This window comes from Nicotiana tabacum, chromosome 18 (assembly GCF_000715075.1).
Source record: "Nicotiana tabacum cultivar K326 chromosome 18, ASM71507v2, whole genome shotgun sequence".
Classification (NCBI taxonomy): Eukaryota; Viridiplantae; Streptophyta; class Magnoliopsida; order Solanales; family Solanaceae; genus Nicotiana; species Nicotiana tabacum.
The window spans coordinates 139,140,425-139,158,435 of NC_134097.1; positions in this window are offsets into that span (position 1 = coordinate 139,140,425).

Here is an 18,011-nt window from a genome sequence, read left to right on the forward strand (position 1 = left end):
TTTCAACTCTCTAAACCCAGGCTTCACGGACCGTGCAGAATGGACCACGGCCACGGAGGCTTCCAATGCGGTCAGCGCAGAATAGACTGCGGACCGCACAGGCTTGAACCTTGGCACTTGACATCTCTCTGAAGTTTGCTTCCGCGGACCGCATAAAATGGTAGTGCGGTCGCGGTGTCTTCAGTGTGGACCGCACAATATGTACTGCTGCCGCACTACTTTGATGCCTTTAAATACAGCTCTCTGAATCTTCCTAGTGCGGACCACACAAAGTGTAGTGCGGCTGCACTAGGCCTGTTTGTCCTGAGTTGTCTTGTCTTTGGTACTTGTGCAGGTTTCACTCCTTTTGAGCCGATCTTTGACGTATCGTCACTTTGTTGATCAAACCTACAATCAAGCACAACTTATGAGCCTTTTGGGACTATTTTGTAAGAATTTATAATCAAAGCGTAAGCAAGAAGGAGCATGAAACACGTCAAAATCCCTAGTTATCAGGATGGATCGCCGTGATATTTCTGAAGTATAGACACTTGAAACACTAGATGCACGGCTGATAAGCTTAGCGGCAACGCAAGTTTGTAATCCACCTCTCCCACTCGATCAAGAATCTCAAACGGGCCAATGAACCTAGGGCTAAGCTTGCCCTTCTTCCCAAATCTCATCACGCCCTTCATAGGCGACACTCGAAGCAATACTCGTTCACCGACCATGAATGTCAAATCAAGGACCTTATGGTCGGCATAACTCTTTTGCCTAGACTGAGTTGTACGAAGCCTATTTTGAATAATCCTGACCTTGTCCAAGGCATCCTGAACCAGATCCGTACCCAACAACTGAGCCTTTCCCGGCTCAAACCATCCAACTGGCGATCGGCACCACCTCTCATACAAAGACTCATAAAGATCCATCTAGATACTCAACTGGCAGCTGTTGTTGTAGGAAAACTCTGGTAAAGGCAAAAACTGATCCCACGAGCCTCCAAAGTCAATGACACAAGCTCAGAGCATATCCCCCAAAATTTGAATAGTCCGCTCGGACTGCCCGTTCGTCTGAGAATGAAATGTTGTGCTCAACTCAACCCGTGTACACAACTCTCGCTGAACCGCTCTCCAGAAATGTGAGGTAAACTGCGTACCTCGATTCGAAATGATAGACTCGGGCACACCATGAAGATGAACTATCTCCTGGATATAGATCTCAGCTAACCTCTCAGAAGTATAGGAGACTGCCACAGGAAGGAAATGTGCTCACTTGGTCAGCCTATCAACAATAACCCACACTGCGTCAAACTTCCTCTGAGTCCGTGGGAGTCCAACAATGAAGTCCATAGTGATACGGTCCCACTTCCACTCAGGAATCTCAATCTTCTGGAACAAACCACCAGGTCTCTGATTCTCGTATTTAACCTGGTTATCAATTCAAACACCGATCCACAAATGCAATGATGTCCTTCTTTATTCTTCTCCACCAATAATGTTGTCGCAAATCTTGATATATCTTCGCGGCACCTGGATGAATAGAGTACCGGGAACTATGGGCCTCCTCTAAAATCAACTCTCGAAGCCCATCCATATTAGGCACACAAATGCGACCCTGCAATCTCAAAACTTCATCATCTCCAAGGTAAACTGCTTGGCACCTCCGTGCTAAACCGTGTCTATAAGGACACACAAATGTGCATCATCATATTGCCGATCTTGGATACGCTCCAATAAAGAAGAACGAGCGACAATGCAAGCTAACACACGGCTGGGCTCAGAAATATCCAACCTCACGAACTGATTGGCGAAAGCCTGAATATCCAAAGCAAGCGGTCTCTCACCGACTGGAATATAAGCAAGACTACCCATACTGGATGACTTCCTACTCAAAGCATCAGCCACTACATTGGCCTTTTCCGGTTGGTATAAGATGGTGACATCATAGTCCTTTAATAGCTCCAACCACCTTCTCTGCCTCAAATTTAGTTCATTCTACTTGAACAAATATTGCAGACTCTTGTAATTCGTGAACACCTCACATGTCACGCCATACAGATAATGCCTCCAAATCTTCAACGTGTGAACAATGATTGCTAACTCCAAAATCATGAACCGGATAGTTCTTCTCATGAATCTTCAACTGCCGTGAAGTATGGGCAATGACCTTGCCATCCTGCATCAACACCGCACCAAGTCCAATACGAGATGCATCACAATAAACTGTATAAGGCCCTGAACCTGTGGGCAAAATCAACACCGATGTTGTAGTCAGAGCTGTCTTGAGCTTCTGAAAGCTCGCCTCACACTCATCTGACCATCTGAATTGGGAACCCTTCTGGGTTAACCTAGTCATCGGGGCTGCGATAGATGAAAACCCCTCTACAAACCGACGATAGTAGCCTGCCAATCCCAAGAAACTCCGGATCTCTGTAGCTGATGCTGGTCTAGGCTAGTTCTTGACTGCCTCAATCTTCTTTGGAAAAACCTGAATACCCTCTGTTGATACAACATGACCCAGGAATGCAATTGAACTCAACCAGAACTTGCACTTCGAAAACTTGGCATACAACTGACTATCCCTCAAAGTCTAAAGAACCACTCTAAGATGCTGCTCATGCTCCTCCCGGCTGCGAAAGTAGATCAAAATATCATCAATGAAGACTATCACGAATGAATCCAAGTAAGGCCTTAACACTCGGTTCATCTAATCCATAAAAGTTGCTGGGGTATTTGTCAACCCAAATGACATTACCAAGAACTCATAATGTCCGTAATGAGTGCGGAAAGTTGTCTTAGGGACATCGGAAGCCCTAATCCTTAACTGACGATAGCTAGATCTCAAGTCAATCTTCGAAAATACCTTGGCACCATGAATCTGATCAAACAAATCATCAATCCTAGACAATGGATACTTATTCTTGATTGTAACCTTGTTCAACTGCCGGTAATCAATACACATTCTCATCGACCCGTCCTTCTTCTTAACAAACAACATCGGCTCACCCCAAGGCAAAACACTAGGTCTAATAAAACCTTTTTCAAGCAAGTCTTGCAACTGCTCCTTCAACTCTTTCAACTCAGGTGGGGCCATACGATACGGAGGGATAGAAATTGGCTGAGTACCCCGGTGCCAAATCAATGCAAAAGCCAATATCCCTATCGGGTGGCATACCCGGAAGGTCTAAAGGGAATACCTCAAGAAACTGATGAACAATGGGCACAGAATCAATAGAAGTAACCTCAGCACTATAATCACGAACATAGGCCAAATAGGCCAAACACCCCTTCTCGACCATACTTCGGGCCTTCACATATGAGATAACACTACGGGTAGAATGACCAGAAGTCCCTCTCCACTCTAAACGAGGTAAACTCGGGAAGGCTAAGGTCACAATCTTGGCATGACAGTCCAAAATAGCGTGATAAGGTGATAACCAGTCCATCCCCAATATGACATCGAAATATACCATGTCCAGAAGAAGCAAATCTACACGAGTCTCAAGACCTCCAATCACAACTACACACGAACGATAGACTCGATCTACCACAATAGAATCACCCACCGGTGTAGACACACAAACAAGAGCACTCAAAGAATTACTAGGCATGACTAGATACAGTGCAAAACAAGATGACACATAGGAGTATGTAGATCCTGGATCAAATAAAACTGAAGCATCTCTACTACAAACTAGAACAGTACCTGTGATAACTACATCAGAAGCCTCAACCTCGGGGCCTAGTTGGAAGAGCATAACATCGGGGATGGGCCTCACCACCCTAAACTACATCTCTAGGAAGGCCTGCTGCTGGCTGGCTTCTACCTCTAGCGGCCTGATCTCTACCTGTAATACCTATACCTCCACCTCTAGCACCTCTACCCCCACCTCTAGCTGGTTGGGCGGGCTGTGGAACACTCGGTGCCTGAACCATGGCACGGGAACCCTGAAGCTGAGAGTTGCTCAAAGCTCGAGGGCAATACCTAGCAATGTGCCTCGTGTCGCCACAAGTAAAACAAGCTCTCGGCTGCTGGGGCTGACGACCCTGAAAACTCTGAAGCAGTGGTGCACTGATAGGTGCTAGTGGTGCAGTAGGTCTGTTGATCCTATTACTACATATGAGAACTACGGCCACTTGAAGCACCGTGAAAACCTAAAGTGCTGACTGAAAAGACCTAGGTGGATGGCCTCTATCATACGAATCCCTACCTCCAGACGAGGTACCACTGAATCGGCCTAAATGATGAGGCCTCTTGTCAGACCGCTAACCACCTCCCCGCGATAGAACCATCTCAACTCTCCTGGCCACATTGGCCACCTCCTGGAAAGAAATCTCACTCCTTGTCTCCTTGACCATATGAAGTAAATCGGCTGAATAAGTCCCTCAATGAACCTCCTCACCCTCTCTCTCTCGGTGGGAAGTATGATAAGAGCAGGATGGGCCAAGTCGATGAATCTGGTCTCATACTGAGTAACGCCATAGAACCTTGTTGTAGATGCTCAAACTACATCCGATAGATCTCTCTCTGAGTGATGGGGATAAACTTCTCCAGAAATAGCTGAGTAAACTGCTCCCAAGTCAAAGCTGGCGATCCGGCTGGTCTAGCCAAGCAATAATCTCTCTACCAAGTCTTGGTAGATCCCGACAAGCAAAAAGTAGCAAAATCGGCCCCATTGGTCTCCACTATCCCCATGTTCCTGAAAACCTCATGACAACTGTCTAGATAATCCTGGGGATCCTTAGAAGATGCACCACTGAAAGTAGTAGTGAAGAGCTTGGTGAACTTGTCCAACCTCCACAAAGCATTGGCAGACATAGCTGCTCCATCACCGGTTTGAGCTACCACACCTGGCTGGACTGCTCCAACTGGCTGAACTACTGGAGATTGGAACTGGGGAGCTACCTACTCTAGAGTGCGAGTAGTAGAAGTCTGATCTCCTCCTCTAGCCTGAGAGACGACTAGTGCTACAGGAAGCAAGCTTGCGTGGGTGACACTCTCCATAAGGCCCACTAGACGGACCAGAGCATCCTGGAGTACTAGGGTAGCAATAAACCCCTCTGGGACCTGAGCTGGGCCCACCAGAATTGTCGGGGCCGGAACCTCATCATCAAAGTCAACCTGAGGCTCCGTCGCTGGTGCTGCTACTCTAGGCTGAGCTCTGCCCATACCTTGGCCTTTAGCACGGCCTCGGCCTCGCCCTCTGCACCTTGTGGGAGCTACTGCTAGGGGCTCAGGCTGCTGATCGGTGGATGAGGAAGTGCGTGTTCTCGTCGTCTGCAAAAGAACTGAGTAGAAATTCAATTAGCATTAAGAGACCAAACCGCACGACAAGAAAGAATAAATGTGAAGTTTTTCCTAACTCTGTAGCCTCTAGATAAATACAGACGTCTTCGTACCGATCCCTTAGACTCAACTAAGCTTGTCTGTGAACTGTGAGACTCATGTAACCTAGAGCTCTGATACAAACTTGTCACGACCTGGATTTCCCACCCTCAGGAGTCGTGATGGTGCCTACTAGTGTGACCTAGGCAAGCTGACTGTTTGAACAAATTACCTTTTTCCCATTTCAATCCTTTACAAAAAATTATGAACAATAACTTAAAGACAGTGGAATTTATATCAAGCAGAAGAAACTAACAAAATTATTGAGTATAACCAATACAACTGTTTAAACAAGACTACCCAGAACTTGAGTCATAGCTTCACAGACAGTCTAAAAGTACTACAAATAAAGGTCTGAAAGAAATAAAAGATACATTATTTCTAAAATAAGTAAAAGAAACAGGATAAAGGAAAGATAGGAGGTGATGCCAAGGACTACAGATGCCTACAGGACTACCTCGGGTCACCTAATGAACAAGAAACGGCAATCTTACTGCGGTCCGAAGTCTACAGCCCTAGGATCTGCACAAAAGAGTGCAGATTGTAGTATCAGCACAACCGACCCCATGTGCTGGTAAGTGCCCAGCCTAACCTCGGCGAAGTAGTGACGAGGCTAGGACCAGACTACCAAATAAACCTGTACAGTTAAATCACATACAGCGAAAATAGAAGTAGATAATCACAAATAAAATTGGGCGGGGGAAACATGCTGCAGGGAGTAACAGATAACAACAGAGTATCAAGAGGAATATAGAGAAACCAAAATCCAATTACTAACAAGGATAGGGAAAACAAATACAGAGTTCACTTTCATTTCACATCTCGTTGCAAGCGTGCAACCCGATCTCATTTCCTGTATCTCGTTGTAGGCGTACAACCCGATCCCATTTCACATATCTCGTTGCAAGCGTGCATTCCGCTCCCATTTCATATATCTCGTTGCAGGCGTGCAACCCACTCCCATTTCATATATCTTGTTGTAGTCGTGTAAGGCGTGCAACCCGCTCCCATTTCATATATATCGTTGTCGGCGTGCAACCCGCTCCCATTTCATATATCTTGTTGTAGGCGTGCAACCCACTCCTATTTCATATATTTCTGTGGCAGCGTGCAATCTGATCCCATTTACAAATCAACAACAATCACAAAAGAATCCCGGCAAGGGAGCAATTATATTTCAACAACATCCCCACAAGGGAACAATTAATGATAATAACATGTGAAGCGCAATAAACCACAACGGAGTCATAACAATTAAATTACAAGACTCACGGGCATGCTTGACACCGACGTATAGATACTCGTCACCATGCCTATACGTCGTACTCCACAATTAACACGTAGCAAATAAGACACAACTCCTAATCCCTCAAGCTAAGGTTAGACCAAACACTTACCTTGATGCCACAAACACAATTCAAGCCTCAACTATCGCTTTTCCTCTCGATTCCACCACTAATTCGCTTGTATCTAGCCACAAGTTACTTAATTACATCAATAAACGCTATGTGAATCAATGCCAATGCATGAAAATAAGTTTTCCAAAGTTTTACCCAAAAAGTCAAAAATCGCCCCCGGACCCACATGGTCAAAACCTGAGGTTCAAACCAAAACTCGATTACCCATTCCCCCATGAACCCAAATATATAATTTGTTTTGAAATCGTACCTCAAATCGAGGTCCAAATCCCTAATTTTTGAAAAACCTAGGTTCTACCCAAAACACCCAATTTCCCCCATGAAAGTCATTGATTTTGAGTTGAAATCATGTGAAAAGATGTTAATGATTGAAGGAAATGAGTTAATTGACTTACAATTGATTTGGAGGAAGAGTTGTCATTGAAAAATCGCCCAAGAGTGTTTTTATTTTGAAAGAGTGTGAAAAATGAAAGATTTTCGGCTAAGTTATAAAATTGCAGGTTGCAGATGTCGCATTTGCGACCAGGGTTCGCAATTACAAACACAGACTTCTGCTAAGTTCGCATTTGCGAGTTGGTAATTGCGAACAATTTGTGACATTTGCGATGACTGGCTAAAATAGGGGGGATCGCATTTGCGATAGAATCCTCGCAATTGCGAGGTAGGCTGGCCTGGGCTACATTTCGCATTTGCGACATGGCCATCGCATTTGCAAGCCAGGCATCGCAAATGCGAAGTTTGCAGGCCTGCATTGAAACAGTTGAAAACCTGCAATTCTCCAAGTCCAAAATCCACCTCGTGGCCTATCCAAAACTCAGTCGAACCCTTGGGGCTCCAAACCAAATTTGCACACCAACCTAAAAACATCATACGGACTCGCTCGTGCATTCAAATCACTAAAATAACATCAACAACTATGAATTTAGCATTAAAATCATAAAATTTCTTAAAAACATCAAATTTTCCAATTTTCTCAAATACGATCCGATTCACGTCATCTCAAGTCCATTTATTACCAAATTTCACAGACCTATCTTAAATCACATATAAGACCTGTACCGGGTGCCGGAACCAAAATGCAGGCCCGATACCATCAAGTTTTAAACACATTTCATTTCAAAACTCATAAATAATTCCAGAAAATAATTTTCTTTAAAAATTCATTTCTCGGGCTTGGGACCTCAGAATTTGATTCCGGGCATACGCCCAAGTCCCATATTTTCCTGCAGATCCTTCGGAATCATCAAATTATGGGTCCGGGTCCGTTTACCCGAAATATTAACCAAAGTCAACTTAAATCCATTTTAAAGTCAAAATTCATCATTTTTCACAGATTTTCACATAATGGCTTTCCGGCTACACGCCCGGACTGCGCATGCAAATCGAGGTGATGCCGAAAGAGGTTTTTGAGGCCTCGAAATGTAGAATTTAGTTTTAAAACAAGTGATGACCTTTTTCTGTATCTGCGACACCATATTCATGTTGGCCTGTCTTTCTTATGAATTGAACTTTTTGGATATGAATTGAACTTTTAGTTTATAAATTGAAATTTTAGGATATGAAGTGAACTTTTAGGATTTGTAGTTGAACTTTTAGTTTGTGAATTGGACCTTTTAGATATAAATTGAATTTTTAGTTTATGAATTGAACTTTTTGGATATGAATTGAATTTTTAGTTTATGAATTGAACTTTTAGTTTATAAATTAAAATTTTAGGATATGAAGTGAACTTTTAGGATTTGTAATTGAACTTTTAGTTTATGAATTGGACCTTTTGGATATGAATTGAATTTTTAGTTTATGAATTGAAATTTTTGGATATGAATTGAACTTTTAGTTTATGAATTGAACTTTTAGTTTATAAATTGAAACTTTAGGATATGAATTAGACCTTTTGGATATGAATTGAACTTTTATGAATTGGAACTTTTAGGATATGAATTAACTAAAAAACGATTATGATATGAATTAACTAAATTAATTAGTTCTTGTTTTATTTGTATAGACGGAACATTGTACTTGGATGTACAATAGGAATTGTCCTAATCGGCAGGGATTGCAGGAGGATTTTGTAGAAGGGGTTGATGACTTTATTAGACATGCAATGTCACTTCTACCATACCAAAGTGAAGGAGTAATTAGGTGCCCTTGTGTCAAGTGTGACTGTATGAAGTTGGAAAAATCAGAGGTAGTTAAGCTTTATCTTTATAGGAAGGGGTTTATAGAGAATTACTTTGTGTGGACTAATCATGGAGAGATCGATGGTAGTCGTGAGATATTTCATAACATGGTTGTTGCTGAAAATAGTAGGTCGGTGGAGAATACAAATCGTGATTCTAGAATTCATGATATGGTTACGGATGCTTTTGGGATGCACTTCGGGGGTGAGCCCGATGAAAATGTTGAACAAACTCCTAATGATGACGCAAAATATTTTTATGAACAGTTGGAGGAAGCTAGTCGTCCACTACGTAAAGTAAGTTTGCATTCTGAGCTGTCTATTGCAGTTACATTACTAAGTATAAAATATGATTGAAATATTTCTCAAGCAGCCATGGACTCTTTCATTGACCTTATGAGTGAATTACGTGACCCTAATATCAAGTTACCTGGTGATTTCTATAAGGCAAAAAGATTGGTTTCTAAGTTAGGACTTTCGTCAATGAGAATTGATTGTTGTAAAGATGGTTGCATATTATATTATAAAGATGATGCAACTTTAGATAGTTGTAAATTTTGCGAAAAGCCTCATTTCAAGAGGCTTTCCAGCGGGAATATGGTCGTTATCAAGGCGATTCATTATTTACCTCATATACCTAGGTTAAAGAGGTTATATGCGTCAATGAGTGTTGCTTCTCATATGAGATGGCACTTTGAAAATAGAAGACCACCTGGTGTTATATGTCATCCTTCATATGGAGAAGCTTGGAAGCACTTTGATAGGACATATCCAGATTTTGCTAGTGAACCAAGGAACATTCCGTTAGGTATGTGTGCGGATGGCTTCACGCCTTTTTCTGTATCTGCGACACCATATTCATGTTGGCATGTCTTTCTTACACCTTATAATATACCACCCGAGTTGTGCATGACTAGTCCATATATATTCTTAAATTGTATTATCCCCGGTTCACGTAATCCAAAAAAATTGATTGATGTATATTTGCACCATTTGATTGATGAGCTAAAACAATTCTAGTGTGATGGTGTTGAAACATATAACATATCAACCAAGCAGAATTTCAATTTGTGTGCTAATTTAATGTGGACTATTAACGATTTTCCTGTGTATGGAATATTGTCTGGGTGGATGACTATTGGGAAGCTAGCTTGTCCTTACTACATGGAAAATAGTAAAGCATTCACTTTGAAACATGGCCGAAAGCAATCATGGTTTAATTGTCATCGTCAATTCTTGCCTCATGATCATGAGTTTAGAAGGATGAAAAATGCATTTAAAAAGAATAAAATGGTATATGATTCTCCACCTCCGATACTTTCAGGTGAGGAAATTTGGGAGAGGGTCCAGAACTTCAGTAAAGTTACTGAAGCTCCACCTTATAGATTCCCTGGATACGGTATTACTCATAATTGGATGAAATAGAGTATATTTTGGGAGTCGCCTTATTGGAAGGAAAATCGTCTCCATCACAACCTTGATTTCATGCATATTGAGAAGAATTATTTTGATAATTTGTTCAACACAGTGATGGATGTTAAAGGAAAGACAAAGGATAACCCGAAGGCTAGAATGGACTTACAAGAATATTACAAGCGGCCTGAATTATACTTGCAGACAGTAAATAATGGTAAGGTGTTCAAGCCCAAAGCAAGTTACACATTCACTTTCGAGGAAAGACGCCAAATCTATGATTGGGTTACGACATTGAAGATGCCTGAGGGTTATGCGTCGAATCTTGGAAAAAATGTAGATATGGAGGTAGCAAGTTGAGCCATTTGAAAAGTCATGATTGTCATGTTTTCATGGAGACCTTAGTGCCTATTGCATTTTGTGGTTTGCCTGAAAGAATCTAGAAACCCATCACAGAGTATCACGACCCTAAAACCGACCTGGTCGTGATGGCGCCTATCGTGAAACTAGGTCAGCCGACACAACTCCCAAATTAACTATTTAATCAATAACAATCATTTTTAAGACTTTAATTTATCAGATACTTCATAATGTAAGTCTAAATTAATAGTATGGAATAAATACACAAGCCCGACATCGGGGTATCATAAGTCACGAGCATCTATTAAGGTTTGAATACAACAAAGAGTCTAAAAATGTACTAAATACAGTCTAAGGAATACAAGAGGGAGAAAAGCAGTGTTGCGAACGTCGGGCAATCAACACTCGCTACCGGGTTCAGAACTACTTGAATCTGCACATAAGAAGCAGGAAGTAATGTGAGTACGTCAACTCAGTAAGTAATAAAAGTAAACACGTACAGAAATGCATGACATTTCCAACACAATACAGAAATCATGTACTTCGTAAATCAAGCTCAGTTTTAGTTAAAAAAACTTTGAAAACACTTTCAATAGTTTCAAACGAGTGATAAAATAGTGATTAAAACGTAGACAACCCCTCGGGCAAAACATGTACCATAAACTGCCCCTCGGGCATAATATCAATAGAACCAGCCCCTCGGGCTACCTCACAATCACTTGTAATAAGCCCATCGGGCATAAAATGAATCAAGAACCGCCCCTCGGGCAAAATATGGATCAAGAACAGCCCCTCGAGCAACAATATAAAACAACAACAACCCTCGGGCTACATCATATCACTCACACTGTGTACCCATGCTCACTGGGGTGTACAGACTCTGGGAGGGGCTCCTTATGGCCTAAGTGCAATAACAAGTCATCTCGTGGCATAATCAAACAGGCTCTCGGCCTTATATCAAAAACCTTGTGGCATAACAAATCAGGCCCTCAACCTCATAATCATAAATCAGTACAATACCACTGCGGCGCGTAGCCCGTCCCATAATAACCTCACAACACAAGCCATCGGCCTCACCCAGTCAGAAATCTCTCAAAGCCACTCGGGCACAGTAAAATATGATGTTCCGCCCAAAATATCATTTAAGATGTCAAAATGGAGTAAATATGGTTGAGTTATGAAAATAGTAGAATATAGCATGACTGAGTACAAATATGAAGTCAAAAACAATGAGGAATAGTAGTAAAAATCCCCTAAGTGTCCAAAACAGTTGCCACAAGGCCCAAATATGGCATTCGGCCCAAAACATGATGATAGCAAATAATTTTCAATTAAATACGCAGTTAAACAGTCATACGGGATGGACTAAGTCAATATCCTCAATGGTGCACGACCCCAAGCTCGTCATCTAGCGTGTGTGTCACCTCAAAGTAGCACAACGATGTGAAATCCGGGGCTTCATACCCTCAGGATAAGAATTTACAATCATTACTTACCTCAATCTGGTCCAAACTCTAGCCCGAGATGCCTTTGCCTCTTGACTTGGCCTCCAAATGCTCCAAATCTAGCCAAAAGCAGATTCACACCATCAAAATATGCTAAGGGAACAAAGCCCACTCGAAAATATCCAATTTACATCAAAAATCCTGAAATTGCTCAAACCTGGCCCCCGGGCCCACATCTAGGAATCCGATAAAAATTATATCAATAGAATCCCCATCCTCTCACGAGTCTATACATACCAAAACCATCAAAATCCGACATCAAATGCCTATTCAAATCCCCAAAAGAATTCTTAAACTTTTCTTCCATTTCCTCCAATTTCCACTCTAATTTTTCAAATTAAATGATGAAATTCAAGACTAAATCATGGAATTAAACCAAATATGAGTGAAGAATACTTACCCACATTGCTCCACTGAAATTCTCCTCCAATTTCACCTTCTCCCGAGCTCTCCAATGGTTTTTATGATATTGGACTTAAACCCTCGATTTCCAAATATAATATATCTTCCCAGATATTTTCTTCATCGCGAACGCGGCAGCACCCTCGCGTTCGCGAAGTACAAAGCTTCACTGACCAAAATTCCTTCTACATGAATGCGAGGACCCTCTCGCGAACGTGATGCACAACTAACTCACCTCTTCGCGAATGTGACCCCTACTACGTGAACGCGTAGAACAAATGCCTTAGTGTCCCAGCTATTCCACTTCCTTTACGTGAACACGGCAAAACCCTCGCGAGCGCGATGACCACCGACCTCAGCCCTTTGTAATCGCAGGACTACCTTCACAAACGCAAAGGCCAACTCCACTTCCTCACATTATAAACCTTCACGAAGCGGGACATCCATCACGAACGCAAAGGTTAAAAACCTGCAACACCAACAACAGTTTTTCTACAACTCTTTCCAACATGAAATGATTCGTTCAACCACCCGAAACTCACCCGAGGCCCTCGGGACCTTAACCAAACATGCCAAAATATCCCATAACATCATTCAAACTTGTTCCAACCTTCTGAATGCTCAAGACAACATCAAAACACCAAAATTACATCGGATTCAAGCCTAAGAATTCCAAAAACTTCTAAATTCCGCTTTTGATCAAAAAGTCTATCAAACCTCGTCCGAATGACCCGTAATTTTTCACACACATCAAAAATGACACAATGGACCTACTCCAATTTTTGGAATTTCATTCTGACCTCTATATCAAAATTTCACCTATCAAGCGAAAAACGTCAAAATTCCAATTTCGCTAATTCAATCCTAAATCTGCTCCGAACCTCCAAAACACATTCTGATCACGCTCCTAAGTACCAAATTACCTAACGGAGCTAACAAAATCATAAAAATTTCAATCCGAGATCATATTCTAACAAATCAAAACTTGGTCAAACCTTTCAAATTTTAAACTTCAAACTGAGAACTGTTCTTTCAAATTCATTCAGATTACCCTGAAAACAAAAACCGACAATTTACATAAGTCATAATACATCACACGACACTAGGCATTCCAGAGAACTGGCGAGCGAAGAGCAAAAGCTCAAAATGGCCAGTCGGGTCGTTACATAGAGATTAGTTTGTTTTTCAAAGACTTGTGTTCTACCACATTAAGGGAAGAAAACCTACTCCGGATGGATCAGAACATTTGTGTAACTTCTAGCAAGATGGAAAAGATATTTCCATGTGGGTTTTTTTATGTGATGGAACACCTTCCAATCCACCTTGTACACGAGGCACGACTTGGAGGGCCTGTTCAATGCAGATGGATGTATCCCTTTGAGAGGTAATATTATAAGTTTGATGTAATTTTCTGTTTTATTTAAAGGTTCTTGGCTAACATGACATTGTGTAGGAAAATTAGCAAATGCAAACAATTTGTTAAGTAGGGGAATAGGATTGAAGGATCTATATGCGAAGCTTATCTTGCAAATAAAACTGCTTATCTTTGTTCTTATTATTTTGAGAGTAACGTGCCATGTTCTAGGAATAGGCCCAATAGGCACACGGTCAAATGTGTGAATAATCCATTATATCCGCCAATGTCTATATTCAATCAACCAAGCCGATGTTCTAAGGATGTTAGTAAGAGAAGTTTGAGTGATATGGAGTACAAGTCAGCTACACTTCATGTGTTGCTAAATTGTCCCGAAGTTGTACCATTTCTCAAGTAAGTATTGATTTATTAGTTATCAAAATATAAAATTTACTGTGATTACATCTCGATGCAACTACTAAAAATATTTGATGTGTCACAGTCACTTCGTGGGTCAATTTGGCCATGATGTTGTATATACGAGATTTGATACGTGGTTCAAACAATTTGTAAGTTTATCCTTATAATATTCTAACACTATGTAGGTAAATAATGTTTGTAAGTTATGCTAACTTATGAATTTTTTTAACACTATGTAGGTAAATAATTCAAATAATAGTGTAAATCAATTTTTGATAGATATATCTTAGGGACCTGGGCTTCAGGTCACAACAATGTCTAAGTACGTAGTGAATGGTTATAAGTTCCATACAGAGGATTGCTGTAAATATAAAAATAGCAATAACAGCGGGGTGTGGGTTCAAGGTGGTGATGGCAACCAAGTTGGAGATATTGATTATTATGGTGTGCTCAAAGAAACAATAGAACTAGAATATATAGGTTGGCCATATGAGAAATTGATACTCTTTAGATGCAAGTGGTTTGACCCAAATCCAACAAGAGTACATAACCAATACAACATAATTGAGGTTAATCATACGAGGGAGTATGATCGCTATGATCCTTTCATAATTGCACATAATGTTAGGCAAATATATTATGCTCCTTATCCATTGCGGCGGAATAAGTCCGAATGGTGGGTTGTAATAAAAACTAAGCTTGTAGGTAGGGTGGAAGTCGAGAATGTGTTAGATGTTGCATATCAAAACGATATCTCCGGTGTTCACCAAATAGTGGACGATCAGCTAGAAAATGATTTGGAACATCCTGAACAGATATTGGAAGAAGTTAATATAAATGAAGTAAGAATTATAGAAAATGAGGACGAAGAGTCAACTGATGAAGCTCAAAAAATTGAGGACGAAGAATTCTCGGACGAAGAGCAATACGGTGATGAGCTTTAAAAAGTTGGTTTTTTAAATAACTCTCATTTTATAGCTAGTTTCTTATATGTTTCAATCTAAATATGTATTATACTATGTAGATGGCAGGCAAGAGTCAAGGTAACAATGACCCTACTGGTTCTCGGGGTCGAGAAAAGGCTAGGAAGGGAAATAGGAGGGTAGAAAATAATACTCCATCTGCTCCACCCTCTTCAGAGATTCCTATGCCAATGTCTTATCCTCTACCCGATGGCTATACTGAGCTGCCACAGCATCACGAGCCCTACACCTTCATGCAGACACCGGGTCATTCATCACAGGGCCATAGGAGTATACGTCCGACATACAGTCCAGCTGCCTCACAACCATGTGGATCGCAGCCATCTACATCGCATGGATAGCATCCATCCATGTCATAGCCACTTGGGTCAGAGCCATCAGTATCACTGCCACTTGGGGTCCATCCAGCTATGTCGCAGTCACAGGGATCGCAACCATCTTCATCATCGACTCCATCTATTTCAGGCCTTTGCCTGCGAGGTAGTAGCTCTGACCCCCTATACCATCCACACATGCCTCTGATATACATGATTCGGACGATGATGCTGATGATGACGAGGAGGTGCATTATGGCAGGATCATCATAGTCCCTGAGGGTGATATGTAAGAGTTATTTATTATTTTTGCGTTTATTGTTTTGTAAAGTTTTTACTAAGATATTAATGTGTTTTTATTATTAAATAGTAGGTTCATCCCAAGTAATAAGACTACCAGGATAATCATCAAAGCCATCAGAAAGCTTTATGATGGCCCTTATTCGACTTGGACTGATTTCCCACTATCACTGAAGGAGCAAATTTTCAATCAATTAAAGGTATAGATATTTTTTAAGTATTTTAATAATTTATATTTATTATATTTTCATATAATATTTAACTTTTTAAATACAGATCAAGTGTGTATGGGAACACCACTATAGCGCAGAAGTGGTTGCAAATTTCCATCACAAAGCTCACAAGTGATTGTCGCATACTTTCTCCGAAGCTAGAAAGAAGAACAAGAAGCCTGACTAGTTACTTTAAAATTTATGGTATGATTTTCAAAGGCAATGGCTTACCACAAAGTTCTTAGAGAAGAGCGAAAAAGGAAAGAAAGCTCGTGCATCTGAGAAGGGAGGCTCCTTGCACAGTGGAGGTACGATCAGCCTAGGGACAATAAAAATAAGATTGGTACGTAATTGCTTAAATTATTTTAAGTTCAAACTATATCTATTCTGTTTATTAACTAAATTAATTTGCTTTTAGGAAAAGAAGTTGGGGTGTCCAATGAACCATAATGAGCTATTCAAGGAGATGCATATTGTAAATAAGAAGAAAGAGACGGATCAAGAAAGGTGGGTCGAGGACTAGGCCTCAACCGTATATGTAAGCTTTCACTTTTCTTTAAGTATTTTAATTTACTTTTATATAAATTTTGAAATACTAATTCAATTTAAATTTTTGTATAGGGTCGCTACCAAACTAACGTGGAGGAATTCATCTGCACTCAGCCAGTTGGTGAATCGGGCGAGCCAACCCAACCTTTGGACGAGGATGCTGAAAGAATATGGATGGAGTCTGCTGACGGTCCAAAATGGGGGAAGGTATATGGGTTTCATACTAAGAAATTCCATCTCTATAAGTGTGGAATGCAAGGAATAGGGACTTCCTCGAAAGGCAAGCAACTTGATAGGGAGAGTCTCTTCGCTATGCGGGAGACTGTGACAAAGCTCACATCCGAACTAGAAGCAGCCAAGGAAAGAGAAAGGGTTAGAGATGCTCAGTTCCTTGGCATGCCAGCTTAGATCAGAACTCTCCTATATACTGGAGCTTTTCCGTTGCCCCGGTGTCAAGAGTCATCGCCAGAGGCTTGACTTGAACGTGAGTGTTCCTTCTGCCCTCCCTGTAATCGTTCCTCCCATCCTCCCCGTGATTGTTCCTCCCGTCCTCCACAAGACCCTTCTCGACACCATCTTTTATATGAAAGTTCATCAGACGGTGATGATGATGTTGTACAAAACACTCCTTGACTTTTATATACTTTGAACTAGACAAATAGAACCGGTTTTGAACTAGTTGTAATAAGTTTGAACTTGGTTTTGGATTTTTTAGTTCTATTGAACTTTAATTTGTTAGTTTTAATGTATTTATTGAATTGTGTTGTTGTTGTTGTTGTTATTGTTGTTGTTGTTGTTTAGGAATTTTGGTATGCTGGAAGGTGGTGTAGCTGCCAAAACAGGCATTTTATGCCAAAATTAATACCCAGAAAACCGACCAAAGTTGGTCGGCCGATTAGCGACCAACCTTGGTCGCTTAATTTTAAAAAAGAAAAAAATTACCAATCAAAGTTGGTCGGTTATTGAACAAGGATTACCCAGATTTCAACTTTACCGACCAACTTTGGTCGGTATGGTTAAATTTTAATTTTTTAAAAAATATATATATTTTACTTTACCAACCAACTTTTGTCGCTATTTTTTTAAATTTTAATAATTAATAACATAACGTAATTTAAATATACCGACCAACTTTGATCGGTAAAATTAAATTATTAAAATATTGTTACTGACCAAAGATGGTCGATATGTGCGTTAAATTGCACAGTTGGTCTTTTTACCTTTGCGACCAACGTTGG